The sequence below is a fragment of the Carlito syrichta genome, unplaced genomic scaffold (assembly GCF_000164805.1).
Source record: "Carlito syrichta isolate Samal-C Ts95f unplaced genomic scaffold, Tarsius_syrichta-2.0.1 Scaffold307112, whole genome shotgun sequence".
In the NCBI taxonomy this organism is placed as follows: Eukaryota; Metazoa; Chordata; class Mammalia; order Primates; family Tarsiidae; genus Carlito; species Carlito syrichta.
Genome location: NW_007251208.1, coordinates 987,550 through 1,001,328, shown reverse-complemented (window position 1 = coordinate 1,001,328; position 13,779 = coordinate 987,550). Strand labels below are relative to the sequence as shown.

General features: G+C 36.5%; 1 protein-coding gene across 3 annotated transcripts in view; it reads left to right on the top strand.

Moving 5' to 3' along the window:
• The first annotated feature begins 355 nt into the window (after positions 1-355).
• Positions 356-13,779, top strand: part of PTPRZ1 (protein tyrosine phosphatase, receptor type Z1) — a 130,038-nt gene continuing 116,614 nt past the window's right edge. For all 3 annotated transcript variants that reach the window (XM_021715432.1, XM_021715431.1, XM_021715430.1), the window contains exon 1: positions 356-415. The gene's annotated coding sequence lies outside the window, so the exon portion shown is untranslated. The remainder of the gene's footprint in view (positions 416-13,779) is intronic.

Below are 13,779 nucleotides of genomic sequence, written 5' to 3'. Positions count from 1 at the left end.
AGACCCCAAAATAAGCTTAATGAATAGGATTTCAGGTATTAGACTTAGGGAATGGTTAGAAAAATTTTGAGGTAGGACAAACTGTCCTATCTGACCCCAGTGGAATTAAACCCTCTACATTGTCCTGCTTGACCAAAGTGTTTGCTTTGTTCCTGCTTGAATGTACACTAATTAGCAGAAGGGGGCATTGAAGTTTATAATGGTGGCATTGAGGTTGAGGGGAGACATTGGGAAGATGACATGGAAAGGTGTAATTAAGAACCATGTATGATATGAATGATTTGGGCATCTTCTGGGTTTGGATGCATATTTTTCTACAGACTGATCATATGGTTTTTCTTTTTTGTAGATTGGGCTTATGGATACTACAGACAACAAAGAAAACTTGTTGAGGAGATTGGCTGGTCTTATACAGGTAAACATACTATTTACAGAGTGAGGTGTAACAGAAACTTTTACTGTTTTGTATCTATTTTTACATGTAAAAGAAACCTTGTAGCATAACATGTTATTTTAACTTAGCTACATCAATAGTAATTTAGATTAATTAATAAAATATCAAACACAAAAATGTTCTCCAGTGAGTTTTCCATCAGCAAATTGGGTAGTATAGGTCATGTTGGTATCAAACAGAATTGGATTTGCATCTTAGTCCTACTCTGACTGTATCTCCTTGGGAAATATGCATGACCTACCTGAGGCTGTTTTTTCATCTGTGAATGGGGCGCTTTTCTGAGCATCACATAAAATAAATTAAGTGTAAAGAACTTGGCACCGAGCCCCCTTCTAAACAGAAATCTCTCAATAAATGTTAGCTGTTGTTGTTATGATCATATTAATGATTGTTTTTATTCATTTAACAAGTATTGGTGGATTCTTGCTGTCAAAAAGAACTTTCTTTGGAATAACTTTGGCTGAATTCTTTGTAGTCAGAATCTAAAATTATTTTGTCAGTTCACCAGACTTGGCTTAGGACATCTTGAATATCTGATGTTGACTTGAAATAGTTAAAACCAGAAATCATGATCAGAAACCCTACAGAGGAGGGGAAGCTCTAAGCCTGACTGGAAGAACATGAGTGGAACTTGGGTAAACCATGACATATCTAGTGATCTCTAGGACAGAGTTGAGCATTAATGAGTTGGGTGCTCATTGGAAATTAGGTTATGTTGATAAGATAAAATCAGATTACAATGGCTTTACCCTGAGTCTGGCCAATTTGGATCTTATGGATGAAGTGCAACAGCATGTTGAATTTTGTAAATTAGAAATACATTTTCTTCTTCTTTTTAAAAATTCTTTTAAAATAGTCAACATTCATTGTAGAAAATTTAGAAAATAGATTCAAGTACAAATAAAAACATAAAAATCACTTTTTGCTCATTTCGAGAATATCCACTAAAAAACGTGTTATAGTCCTTTCAGGACAATTTTTATTATCTGAGACTTGTATATTTTATTCATATAGTTATGTGTCCAATTGACCCTTGAAATTGTATTTGAGTTTTTCCTCATTTTAATGATGATTCCTGCTGATCCTGATACTTAATGTCTGCCTAATAGACATCTTTAATGCAGGATATCTTATTAGGCCAGGATTGGTGATTCATGCCTGTAATCCTAGCAGTTTGGGAGGTGTAGATGAGAGGATTGCCTGAGCCCAGGGGTTCAAAACCAGCATGGGCAACTTGGTGAGACCTTGTCTCTACAATAAATAGATAGATAAATAGATAGATTAGATAGATAGATAGATAGATAGATAGATAGATAGATAGATAGATAAATTAGCCACCCGTGGGGATGCATACCTGTAGGTCCAGCTACTTGGAAGGCTAAGGCAGAGGGACTGCCGAGGCCCAACAGGTCGAGACTGCGGTGGCCATAATTGTGTCACTCACTCCAATCTGGATGACAGAGTGAGACTCCGATTCAAAAACAAAAAAAGAAAACGAAGGGTATCTTTTTAACTGATTCACTTAGGTATTGCTAGTAGGGGTTTGGGAGGCTTTCAGAATAAACTTTCAGGGTTTGAGGGCTTTCAGGATGAACTTTTCTCCATTTTTTTAAAAAATGAAGATTATAGTTGTTCTACTTGTTTTGACCTTTTACATTTTTATTTCTAATTCTTAAGAATTTTATAAGTCATCTTTCAAAAATCCACCACTATTGTTTTTAGAATGGTATTTGCACCATTGAAAAGGTAATATATAACTGTTGTAGAAAACTTGGTACATAGAGATATGATCATAGAATAAAAGTCAGCCTGGTTTAATTTTGTTGACAGCTAACTTTATAGTTTCAGAGGTGGAACAAAAATCAGGATATTTTTCTCTAGCATATGAAACTTTAAACTGAGAGCTCAGATATTTACCAGGTAGGTAGAAGTAAAATGACAACAAGATTTAATGAATCCTTTATTCTCCTTAAACCTAGAGTCAGAAGCAGAAGACCCTGAGCTTAGAGAGAAAGAGGATATCAGTTCTCACTTCTCCAAGTAAGGGTGGATAGATGTTGATTAATGGACTGATGGTGGTGTGTGTTTTCCAGCAGCCCAGGAATGGGGTGTCATTCATTGGAACAGGAAGAGACAGTAATTTTACCAGTAGATTTCAGCAGATATAATAGAAACAGCACATTATCTTAGAAGACAACCACAGAGCTGCTCCTTTTTTCTTTCTTTCTTTTTTCTTTTTTTGAGTCAGAGTCTCACTGTATCACCCAGGCTGGAGTGCAGTGGCACACTTACAGTCACCGCAATCTCGACCTACTGGGTTCAGACGATCCTTCTGCCTCAGCCTTCTAAGGAACTATAGGTGCATACCACCATGTCCAGCTTATTTTTCTTGATTTATTATAGAGATGATTTCTCACCAAGTTGCCCAGGCTGGTCTCGAACCTGTGGGCTCAGGCATTCCCCTCACCTCAGCCTTCTAAAGCACTAGAATTATAGGCATGAGTCACTGTGCCCAGCTGACCTGCTCCTTTTAATGGACTGATTGAGTTTAGGCACAACACCTATAGAGCGGCCAGGCTTTCTTGCACAGGTCTGTGCATAAACAATGCAGCGTTCTTTGCTTTATAATCAAGTTGCATCTTCCTGCTCATAACCTAAGGCCTTTTGGCTTTAGCTTCTTTCAGGAACAGTCTAGTGATCAAAGGGATATGCTCATTAAAAAGTGGCATTTGCTGTGGGGGCCGGGGTGACAGGTCTCAGAAGGGTAAGTTGCAGAGTGAGGATGAATGCTTGCTAAAGTTTTAATGTATTGCTTTACTTACATTAGTGCTTCTCATTGGTTTGGAAAATTATTCCTAGAATATTTGAGGGTCTCAGGAGGGCCTGAAGGTGAGGATATTTAATAGCTGTTCAGCTCAAAATGAGAGTGACTTCATTATTTTGTCTGAATTCCTAGTGTACCAAAAAGACAACAGCAAATGAAATTCTTTGTCTGCATGAATGTATTTCACTCAAGTAAATAACACCAAAGGCATATCTTCAACATGTGGATTATTCACTGTAAAGTGAATTATCTCTTATTTTTAATAGAAGTATGTAAAGTTTGCAGTATTTTCAATTCCTATGCTATTTTTCCACCTAGAAAGTGAAAAACTGTACTAATTATAAAATTCCAGAATATATTAGTTTAGAATTCTTAAATGTAAGTAATTTTGTGAATGGCTTAGGTAAATTGGTCTTGACTTCATCTAGTTGTAGTTTCATCTTTAACAGCATATCTTGTTGAGTGTATGCTTGCATTCCTTCTTGTATTGTCTCATTATTCAAATTGTCAAATGAGCTGCCAAAGGCATTTAGAAATATTATACTGCACATCAGACATTATTATTATTTTTCATTGACTGGCCCTCCTCTGTGATCGGTGCTCCAGTGATTGGTAGACATTATTTAAATGGAATCATTTAAGCTAAGATTGTTTATGAAAAATTACACAATTATAGTACATGATGAAGTAACAATTCAAATCCCTGCTGGTTAGCAGATGGGTGGAGAAGTAAAGAGTAGAAAGGGAGGAGAAGTATTCCTCCTTTAGTTGTGTTTTCTTACACAGGTTAAAAACAACTTTTCAATTCAGGATGTATGCTATAATTATGGTAAGAAATGACAGGGTTGGTAAGTACAGTTGACAGTCCCATTTTTAAAGTTATTATAGGAGGGTGAGCAAAGCTCGCTTGTCACTATATGATGAAAGAGTGAATTATAAATCTGGGAATGTCAGCGCTAAGAATCTGACTTTTTCCATAACAATTTCATTTCCCTTAAGGGTTTCATAAAATGAATGTCATTCTTCCTAGTAACCTTAAATTTTCTATGACAATTCCTAAACAGAGACAATTTCAATGAAAAAAATAGCTAAGTCATTTCATCTTCTTTTTAAAAGCTCATGAACACGTAGCCCAAGATTATCTTAAGAGATGTTAAAAAATCTTCTTGCTGTTTGAGTTGCTAGATCTTTGACTGTAACCTCAAGCAATGATAAGATAATCAAAAAAGGGGCATATTTTAACTGCTCCATTCTTAGATGTAGTCACTACTGAAATGTAATCTTTATTTTTTGGACATTAAAAATATTATATTGCTTTTTTTTCACCACCCTTTAAAGCAACTTGAAAGTAAAAATATTATATTGATATGTTCTCAAGTGTTCTTAAACCTAGACAATTTTGGAGTTTTAGTTAAAGGGTTTCATTTGATTCAAATAAAAATGTGGCCACTCTGTCTATATTTGTCACTGTGAGACTTCGTTGGTTAGCCCGGAATGAGAGAGGCTTTAAATACCAAATTGATTCTGTTTTTTTTTTTATTTTAAATAGCATAGCCTGTCTATAATTTTTCCATTCTGGTGAATATATAGATTTGAAGATACTACTTATAGAAAACAGAAGGGCCATAACATAAAGTTGTATATAGTGTGGTTTGCTATTTGGCTTGTATTTTTGTATATAGTTAGATTTTGTGTTTTATTTTTCTTGATCTAGGAAAAAGTAGACCAAATTTAACTCAGAAAGAAAATTTTAATTCATGTAGAATAATACTGATTTCTAGCTAGTCCAGGACATTCTTTACTTCTAGAATCTGGAATAGCCTTTTAACAAATATATTTTCCTCTTTGATTCACCACTCCTTATATTAATTATTTATTTGAGTTGGAGTCTCACTTGGTCACCCAGGCTGGAGTGCAGTGGCATGCTGCGCACGGCCACTGCAGCCTCGACCTGCTGGTCTCAGCTGATCCTTCCACCTCAGCCTTCCAAATAACTGGAACTATGCCACCATGCCCAGCTAATTTTTTGGTTATTGTAGACACGAGGTCTTGCCATGTTCCCCAGGCTGGTCTCAAACCTGTGGACTCAGGCAATCCTCTCTCCTCCATCTCCCAAAGTGCTGAGATAACAGCTGTGAGCCACTGTGCCCGGCTCACTTCTTATATTAAACAGATTATCCATTTCTCATTTCCAGCTTAGGAGTAAAAATGAAAGTTCCAGAACTCTTCTTATAGAATTATCTCTTTTCTGTTAAAAATTTATATATTTATGTGGGCATAAGTGAAGACCCGGAAAGATGTACTCCAACCTGTGGGCCCATTACCTCTAGAGAGCGAGTCTGTAGAAGTGGGTGAGTCTAAAGGAGGCAGGGGCTTCACTCTTTGCCATATATTGTTCATATTGGGAAAACATAATTTTAGGGCAGAATGATGACAAAAAATATTTTCAATTAGTTTTAGCAAGAAGGGCAAGGTAATTGGATAAGAACCACAGCCTGTGTCTTCACCAGTCAGAGCGTGGAATTTCTGCTTGGCCAAGGCTCTGTGAGAGAATATCATAGACCTTAATCAGAGCATGGAGAGCGCTCAGTGTTTTCTGGTCCTCACTTATCTGCACACTGAGCAGACAACCTAATAGCTCTGCATTTTAATTTTCTCATCTGTAAAAATGTTCTTAATGGTGTGTAAATCAAATAAATGCTTTGCATGTTGTAGGAAAGCTCCTTGAGCAAATACAACAAAAATCTGAGTAGTTATTATTAAGCAGTATCTTAACTTGAGCCCAAACAGATTGAACAAGCCTGGGCACATCTGATAATCTCACAAGAGGATTTAGAAGGAGTTAGTTTGCTTGAATGCATATTATGGACAGGTATTTGAGATCACCTGCATATTTTTTAACGTTTAGCCAAGATTTTTATTCTGGGAAAACCTTTTCTCTGGTAAATATGATGACTAGAGCATGCCTCGTTGTGGAGGCTAAATAGATTTCAATTAAATGATCAAAAACTCAGAACTTATTTATATTTTATCCTTGAAAATTGCTGGAAGAGTAAGCGTAAGTGTTCTCACTATAAGAAAATAATAAGGGCCAGGCCCAGTGGCTCAAGCCTGTAACTCCAGCACTTTAGGAGGCCAAGGTGAGGGGACTGCCTGAGCCCACAGGTTTGAGAACAGCCTGGGCAACTTGGTGAGACCTCATCTCTACAATAAATCAAAAAACTTTTAAAAGTTAGCTGGCATGGTAGCTTGTGCCTGTAGTTCCAGCTACTTGGAAGACTGAAGTGGAAGCATCACCTGAGCCCAGCAGGTCGACGCTGGAGTGGCTGTGAGTGTGCCACTGCACTCCAGCCTGGGCGATGGAGTGAGACTCCAACTCCAAAATAAGAATAAGAATAAGAATAAGATTGGCAATGCATATGTTAATTAGCTCAGTTTAGCCATTTCACAGTGAATACATATTTCAAATACTAGGTTGTATGCAATAAATATATAAAAATTTTATTCACTGATTAAAAATCAACAAATATATTTTTAAAATTGTATTTGTTTGCAACTATTATTTAGTATAGCACTGAAAAAATAAAGATGTGGCTGCAAAAACAATCATGATGAAATACTCATAGATTAGTAAAACTGATAGTAAAACTGTATGCTAATGTGCTTACCCCATGAATAAAGTTAAAATTATATAGATGCTTTATCTATTCCGGCCTCATAACTACCCTTGCTGATAACATCTGGTAGAGTCTTGAGTGGATTGGGCAAGTTCTTTGACAGCTCAGGATGATAAAACCTGATGACTTTTCCTTCTGTCTGTGCTCAAACTTCCTGGGCTTTATGTAGGATGTATTGGGCTCCTTTGCCTTTCTGAGCTTTCTTTACTTCATTCACTGTGTTTTCTACCCTGGAGTTTTCTAGTTCATGAAATAGATAACTTTTAGCAAAAGAAAAAGAGAAGAGAAAATTATATGGTTAGTTTTTTTAAAAAATCTATGATTAGGCCTCTTAAATGTGTTAAGCTTTTAGGCAAAATATCATAACAATAATTTTAAGTTGATCCGTGCGGCCCTCCTATTTTATGCACTAGTAAAGGCCTAGGTCAAGGCTTATTTTGTTTGTTTTGTTTGTTTTCTGTATAGTCATTCTGACTCTTTAAACCAAGGGTTTTCAAAGAGCAAAAAGATGAAAAATATGTAGATACTCATTTCTTTTATTCAGATGTTTATTAAGTAAGGTGTGTTTTAATGACTGAGGCATAGAATCACAAAATGATTTTAAAATATTGTTAAAAATATGTAGATAACTCATTTCTTTTATTCAGATATTTATTAAGTAAGGTGTGTTTTAATGACTGAGGCATAGAATCACAAAATGATTTCAAAATATTGTTAGACATATTTAGGACTGTGGATTTTGTTTCCTTTACCCCTTGGGAGATTTAGATAGAGATTGAGATGGAGATGGAGATGGAGATGAGAGATAGAGATAGAGGGATAGAAATAGAGAGGGGGGGGAGAGAGAGAGAGAGAGAGCTGTTTTTTCTGCCATCTGCTGATACCCTATTTCTGCTTAAGCCATGTAGTACGTTTTGCTCAGGTGGCCCCTTGACTGGGCTAAAGTTAGGCTTTCTCTTGGCTGGATGCAAAGGATCTTAGAGGTCCTCTGTGGCCTTTGGCACACCAGCATCCAAACTATTATAGTCTGATCAGGGAGTTTCTTAACTCTCACAAAATACTCTGGTACATTTATAACAGTTTCCCCGGATTCATTCCTCAAATTACACAAGCCTAGGATTCCAAGGTGAGGGAAAGAAACTTGAACCCGATTTTGACGTAGAGTTTAGCCCAGTAGAATGATGTCTGATAGCCTGGGGGCAGTTGGTCTGATGGAAGCCAGAACCAAGGAAAAGTCTATTTAGGTAGCCCCTGAAAGACAATTACTGTGACTGAGGAAGAAACCTGGCAACAGAATCAGAGTGCACAGTGGAGCCTGGAGCCAGAGGGAGCAGGCTCCATGTTCAATGTGACGCTCCTGGCTCTTCCGCAGTCTCCCTCATATAGCAAAATAGATGTAGCCCATCGTATACATATACATATACATATATATATATAATATATATAAAGGATTTTTCCAAGATAAACAATAACTAGTCCTCAAGTAAGAGGGCTTGATGGCAACTTTGTCACACGTGGTTCACCTAACTAGCAATTGGAATGACTATTTGCGTTAGCTTATTGGTTTTATCCAAAGGGCAACACATCTTACATCTTTATGACAAGAGACAGCTTTACAAATTGGAGCAAGAGGCCCATGGATGTTAGTAGGTTCCAACCTTCCCACAGAAATGGGGAGAGTGGGGCACTATCTTTCTTGATGTTTGCCTTTCTGAGTCCTTGAGGCATTCTGGGTTATAAAGCCTGACCAAAAAAAAAAAAAACCTATCTTGTTTTCAAAAGAATGTAAATACATTACAAAGAAAGAAGAAAGTACTCACAATGACCCAAGTAAATGCTAAAAAAAAAAAAAGAAAAAAGAAAAAAAAGGGAGAGAGGGAGAAAAGTGTTTTCTTGCTATTGAATAGGTGGTGAGACCAACTTCTTGGAATCCATGAATTAATTCTGGTATTCCTACCCTATCAAAAATTCTGGATGACAAGATTTACACCATATTTTGATTGACAGTGGCTTAAATTTTTTAGTTACTGACTTCTTTGTATGTAAAAGTTGTTAGGCGTGGTTTACATAAACATATTATTAAACTAAGGGACTAGCAACTAGTAAAATAATCCAAAAGAGAGGGTTATGAGGAAGAGAACTTTCACACACTCCAAGAAGGGAGCACTTTCAAGCAGACAGGATGGATCAACATCATCACACATCTTTGCAGAAAATTCACTGTGGCATAGATTATAGACCTGGGCGTAGTTTAACGAGGCAGGTTTAGGGGGGATTATTTTGCTAGTTTGTCTGATGAGAGTAGAAGCTTCTGGGATCAGACTGGCTCACTGCTTGGCTTCAAATCTCAACTCCACTTACGCTTCACCTCTTTTGTCTCAAATTTCCTCACCCCAAAGGGTACAGCAACAATTGAATAAGCCAGCAGATACAAAGCACTTAGAATAGTGACTGGTGCATATAAAGTAGTCAATAAAGTTATTATTTAAAGTTGGATAAATCTTCTGTAACATTCGGGACTTTCCTTGTTCAAGGTTTATATCCCTTATATGGTCATCTGTCTAAAATACAGATGTGACTATATGATTATCCTATTTAAATCCTTTCAATGAACTCCTCCACTACCTACAGAGTGAAAAAAAATGACCTCCTTAGCGTGACCTCTGTTGATTTTAATGAACTGCCCCCGCCTCCTGTTATATTCCTCATCATTACTTTTTTCCTCTACCTACTGCCATACCAGCTTTTTCAAAGCAGACCTCTTTGATTCTGTTTTTTTCTGTCTTACCTGAACACCAGACTTACCAGACTCCAACACTTCTTCAACTGAAGGCTTCTTAACTCCTCTTGTCCTCAGGCCAGAGAAGGTTCCTTACCTTCATGTGCTGTCCGTGTGCCCTCCTCCTGCAGTATGACATGGCATGTTCCATGTCTGTTTCATCTTCCCTTTCTCAGAATGTGGTACCCAGTATGTGCTCAGCAAGTGCGTAAGCCATGAATGAACAAAGCTGAGAAGTGGATCATGTTCACATTTACAAACAGAGAAATAAAGAGAAGAAGTCAGTTGCCCAGAGTCACAAAGTCAGCAGAAGACCAGAAACCTGAACCTGGGTCTTGACTCCCAGAGTTCTAGCCTAAGAATTCCTATGACCACATACAATTTTAGTATTTCAGTGATGTGGGAAATAATGTATGGTATAAAGCCGTTAGGCTTTGAATGCTTGTGTAAATTTTAAAAATTACTGATTCCAAAGCCGTGTGTATGGTACAGTCTGTTTTTGCTTTGTGCACATGTCTTTTTAACATATGTGTTAAGAGGCAGCCCTTTCTGGAATATGGAATTGTGAGTAACGTTTATCTTCATCTTTTGCTTGTTCGGTACCTTCTAGCTTCTCTAGACTAAACCTATATTTGCTTTATAATCATTTTGGGGAAAAGGGAGCTTAAATGTCTAAATTAAATTTTATTCTAGGGTAATTAAGTAGTTGTTTTGCATTAAAGAAAGTCTTCTGCCTCTTCATATTTCCTTATTTCATAATGGTCTGTTTTTGTATCTCAGGGGCTGGTCTCTGGGCCTATTTCTTTCTTTTTTTTTTAGTTGGAGTCTCACTCTGTTGCCCAGACTGGAGTGCAGTGGCACATTCACAACCACCACAGCCTCAACCTGCTGGTCTCAGATGATCCTTCCCCTTTAGTCTCCCAAATAACTGGAACTACAGGCATGCACCACCACCCTCAACTAATTTTTTTGATTTACCATAGAGATGAGGTCTCACCAGGTTGCCTAGGCTGGTCTTGAACCCGTGGGCTCAGGCAATCCTTTCACCTCAGCCTCTCAAAGTGCTGGGATTATAGACAGGAACCACTGCATCCCGCCCTCTGGGCCTATTGCTGCTTGACTGTATCAGGTGAACTTCTTTACCAATCAGTAATGTCAAGTATATCTATACCCTTAAGGAGGAGGTAATAAGCTGTAATTAGTGAGAAAATAGACATTATTCTCTTAGGAAAGTGGTCCTATCATTTTGCATTTGCATTTTACCTGATCTCACCAGGATTCCACTGAGAGCACTTCAAGTATCACATAACTTGATTTTCTTCTCTGCTGTGGTGCAATATCTTCACTTTCATTTGTTTCACAATCTGGGATCATTATTCAGCCTCAGCAAGAATCAATTTGTCCTAGTGATTATCTGAATCACCACCAGCTCAGGCACATTTTCTTCATCATTTACCAGGAAGTATAGTGGTTTTTGTTTTTGTTGTTGTTGTTTTTGTCAGAACAATTATTCAGGTAACCTATAGCCTATATATGCCCCCAAAATGTGCTTCAGAGCAGTTGCCCATCCCTGAAGCTTAAATATTTTCTGCAAATTGATTGACAGTGTTGCTGACCTGTAGATCAAAGGATTCCCCATTCAAGTTCACCATTTTCTAAGCAAGTCTCTGTCGACATGAAAGAATTCATTCTCTTTTGAAAGGAGAACAGTTCATCTTTAGAAAGCAGCTTCTATTGTTTTCTTTTTAGCAAAAAATTACATCTTTAATTTCTATGTAGATAATGAAGAAAGCCAGTTTGGGGTATATTTGTGAGGTTTCAGAGAATATTTGGGGAGAAAGCTATATGACTTTTAATTACAATCATTTTCCCTCAACATATACATGTTTAGGTAAATCATAACAACTCTTCTTTCATTTAGTGTGATTGCTTGTTCATGCTTAAGCACAAGAGAGAAAGCTCTGTTTAAATCTAAGTCCCATTCATGCATTTTAATGCCACCAACATTTTCAAAAGTAAGTTAAGTAGAAAGTTACTTTCTGGCACTGGATGCAAATTTCTCTAATGTATCTGGACTTTGTTTAATCACTTATGATTAATCACTGCAAGATGTTTATATAGATTAGATACCACAGAGATCTAAGGAACTATATTTATTTGATCCTAATTAATATTTGGCCCCAAATAGATAATCACACCAATTTCTAATTTTCTAATTTTAAGCAATTAAACAGCTAGCAGCTGTTGGCCAAAAAAAAAATTAAATTTTGCCAAGTAAACATATGAAAATTTTTACCTTAATTGGACTATGTTAGAATGCATTGCAAGATATATTGATATTCATGCAACTTAGAAAGATTATATGTTATAGGTTCTTACAGAACCATTATTTATTATCTACAAAATATTGTTAAAATTTATGCTAAGTTGTCACAGATAGTTGTATACTGTCTGTGCATATTTGCTTGTAGTGTGTGAAGACAAATCAAATAAAATATTTTTTGTGACTATCTTTTTTTTGTTGTCTGAATTGGAGTCTCAATCTGTTGCCCAGGGTGGAGTGCTTTGGCACACTCACAGCCACCACAGAGCTTCTGGGCTCAGGAGATCCTTCTGCCTCAGCCTTCCAAGTAGTTGGAACTATAGACACGCTCCACACCCAGCTAATTTTTTGATTTATTGTATACACGTGGTCTTGCCAATTGCCCAGGCTGGTCTCGAACCCTGGACTCAGGCAATCGCCTTGCTTCCGCTCCCCAAATGCTGGGATTACAGGTGTGAGCCACCGTGCCTGGCCTTTGTGACTATCTTTATGAAAGTACTTTGTCTCTAAATAACTGTAAAAATAATAAAATAATAGATTAGTAAACATTTCTGTTTTCTGAATTGGAATATTCCTTAAGTTTCACAGTTTGTTTCTTTTTGAAAATGCAATTGTCAAATGAGCCATTACAATGGTAAATACGAAGGAAGCAATACATATTGATAGTGTATAATCAAAACCAGTGGCTCCTAAACTTTAGAGTGCATCATAGTTCCCTGGAGACCTTCCTGAAAAAAAAATTGCTGAACCTGACATTCAGAGTTCTAATTCAATAAATCCAAGGTGGAGGCTACAAAATTAATATCTAACAAATTCTCAGGTTATTCTGATGCTGCCTATTTGAGGATCTCATATTGTGTTATCTAGAGTCTAGATCAGTCTCAACTTATGTGCCTTAATTTGTGGAATGAATGAATGATAGAGTAAAAAAGAGAAAACATATACATGAATATATTTACACATGAAAAAGTGCTTTAGCTCTCTGGACAAGAAAAGTAGTATTCTTGCTGTTATGTAATATGTAATGACATTTTAAATGCTATTTTTCTAAAACCTGCTATCTGCATCAATAGAGACAAGTTTTTTTGACAGCTGTTAATGTAACTTGCATTGAGTTTCCCATCTGAATAGGCCTCTTTCCCTATATAGGGAATTCTTGGTCTAGACTTCTAGTAAGTCTGGCCTCAAGTTGTCTTACTTTACGTTATTTTTGACACATTTATCACTAGCAATTTCCAGAGAAAGTTCTCTTTTGTATGTAACCTTTTAAACACTGTTTTTATTTACCTGGCTCCAAAAGAACTCAGGTCCTGATAATATAATATCAAATTTGTATTTCCCATTTCACTATTAAAAAAAAAAATTAAATCCCAGTAATATAGTTCTCTTAAATGGTGTTGTTAAAATAATAGTTTCCTTTTAATGTTTTTGGTTGTTGGTAATGTACTTTAGAGGTAACTTCAGAACTTTTAGAATACAGAAGAAATATTTCTGGATTTTTATTTTGTAAAGGTTGTTATTTATGATTTTCTTCAGTAACTGTTTGGAGTTGAATAACTCATGTAATTGTCACTTTTGAAGTCAATAATGTTAACTCTACAGGACAAATTATTTTACCGCTACACATACAAATTACATTTTTCATCATTGGGCTGCATTTTTCTTGGAAATTAGTATCTAATCCTGGGAGATATGAAAATTTTTGTCCAAAAAATGTTATCT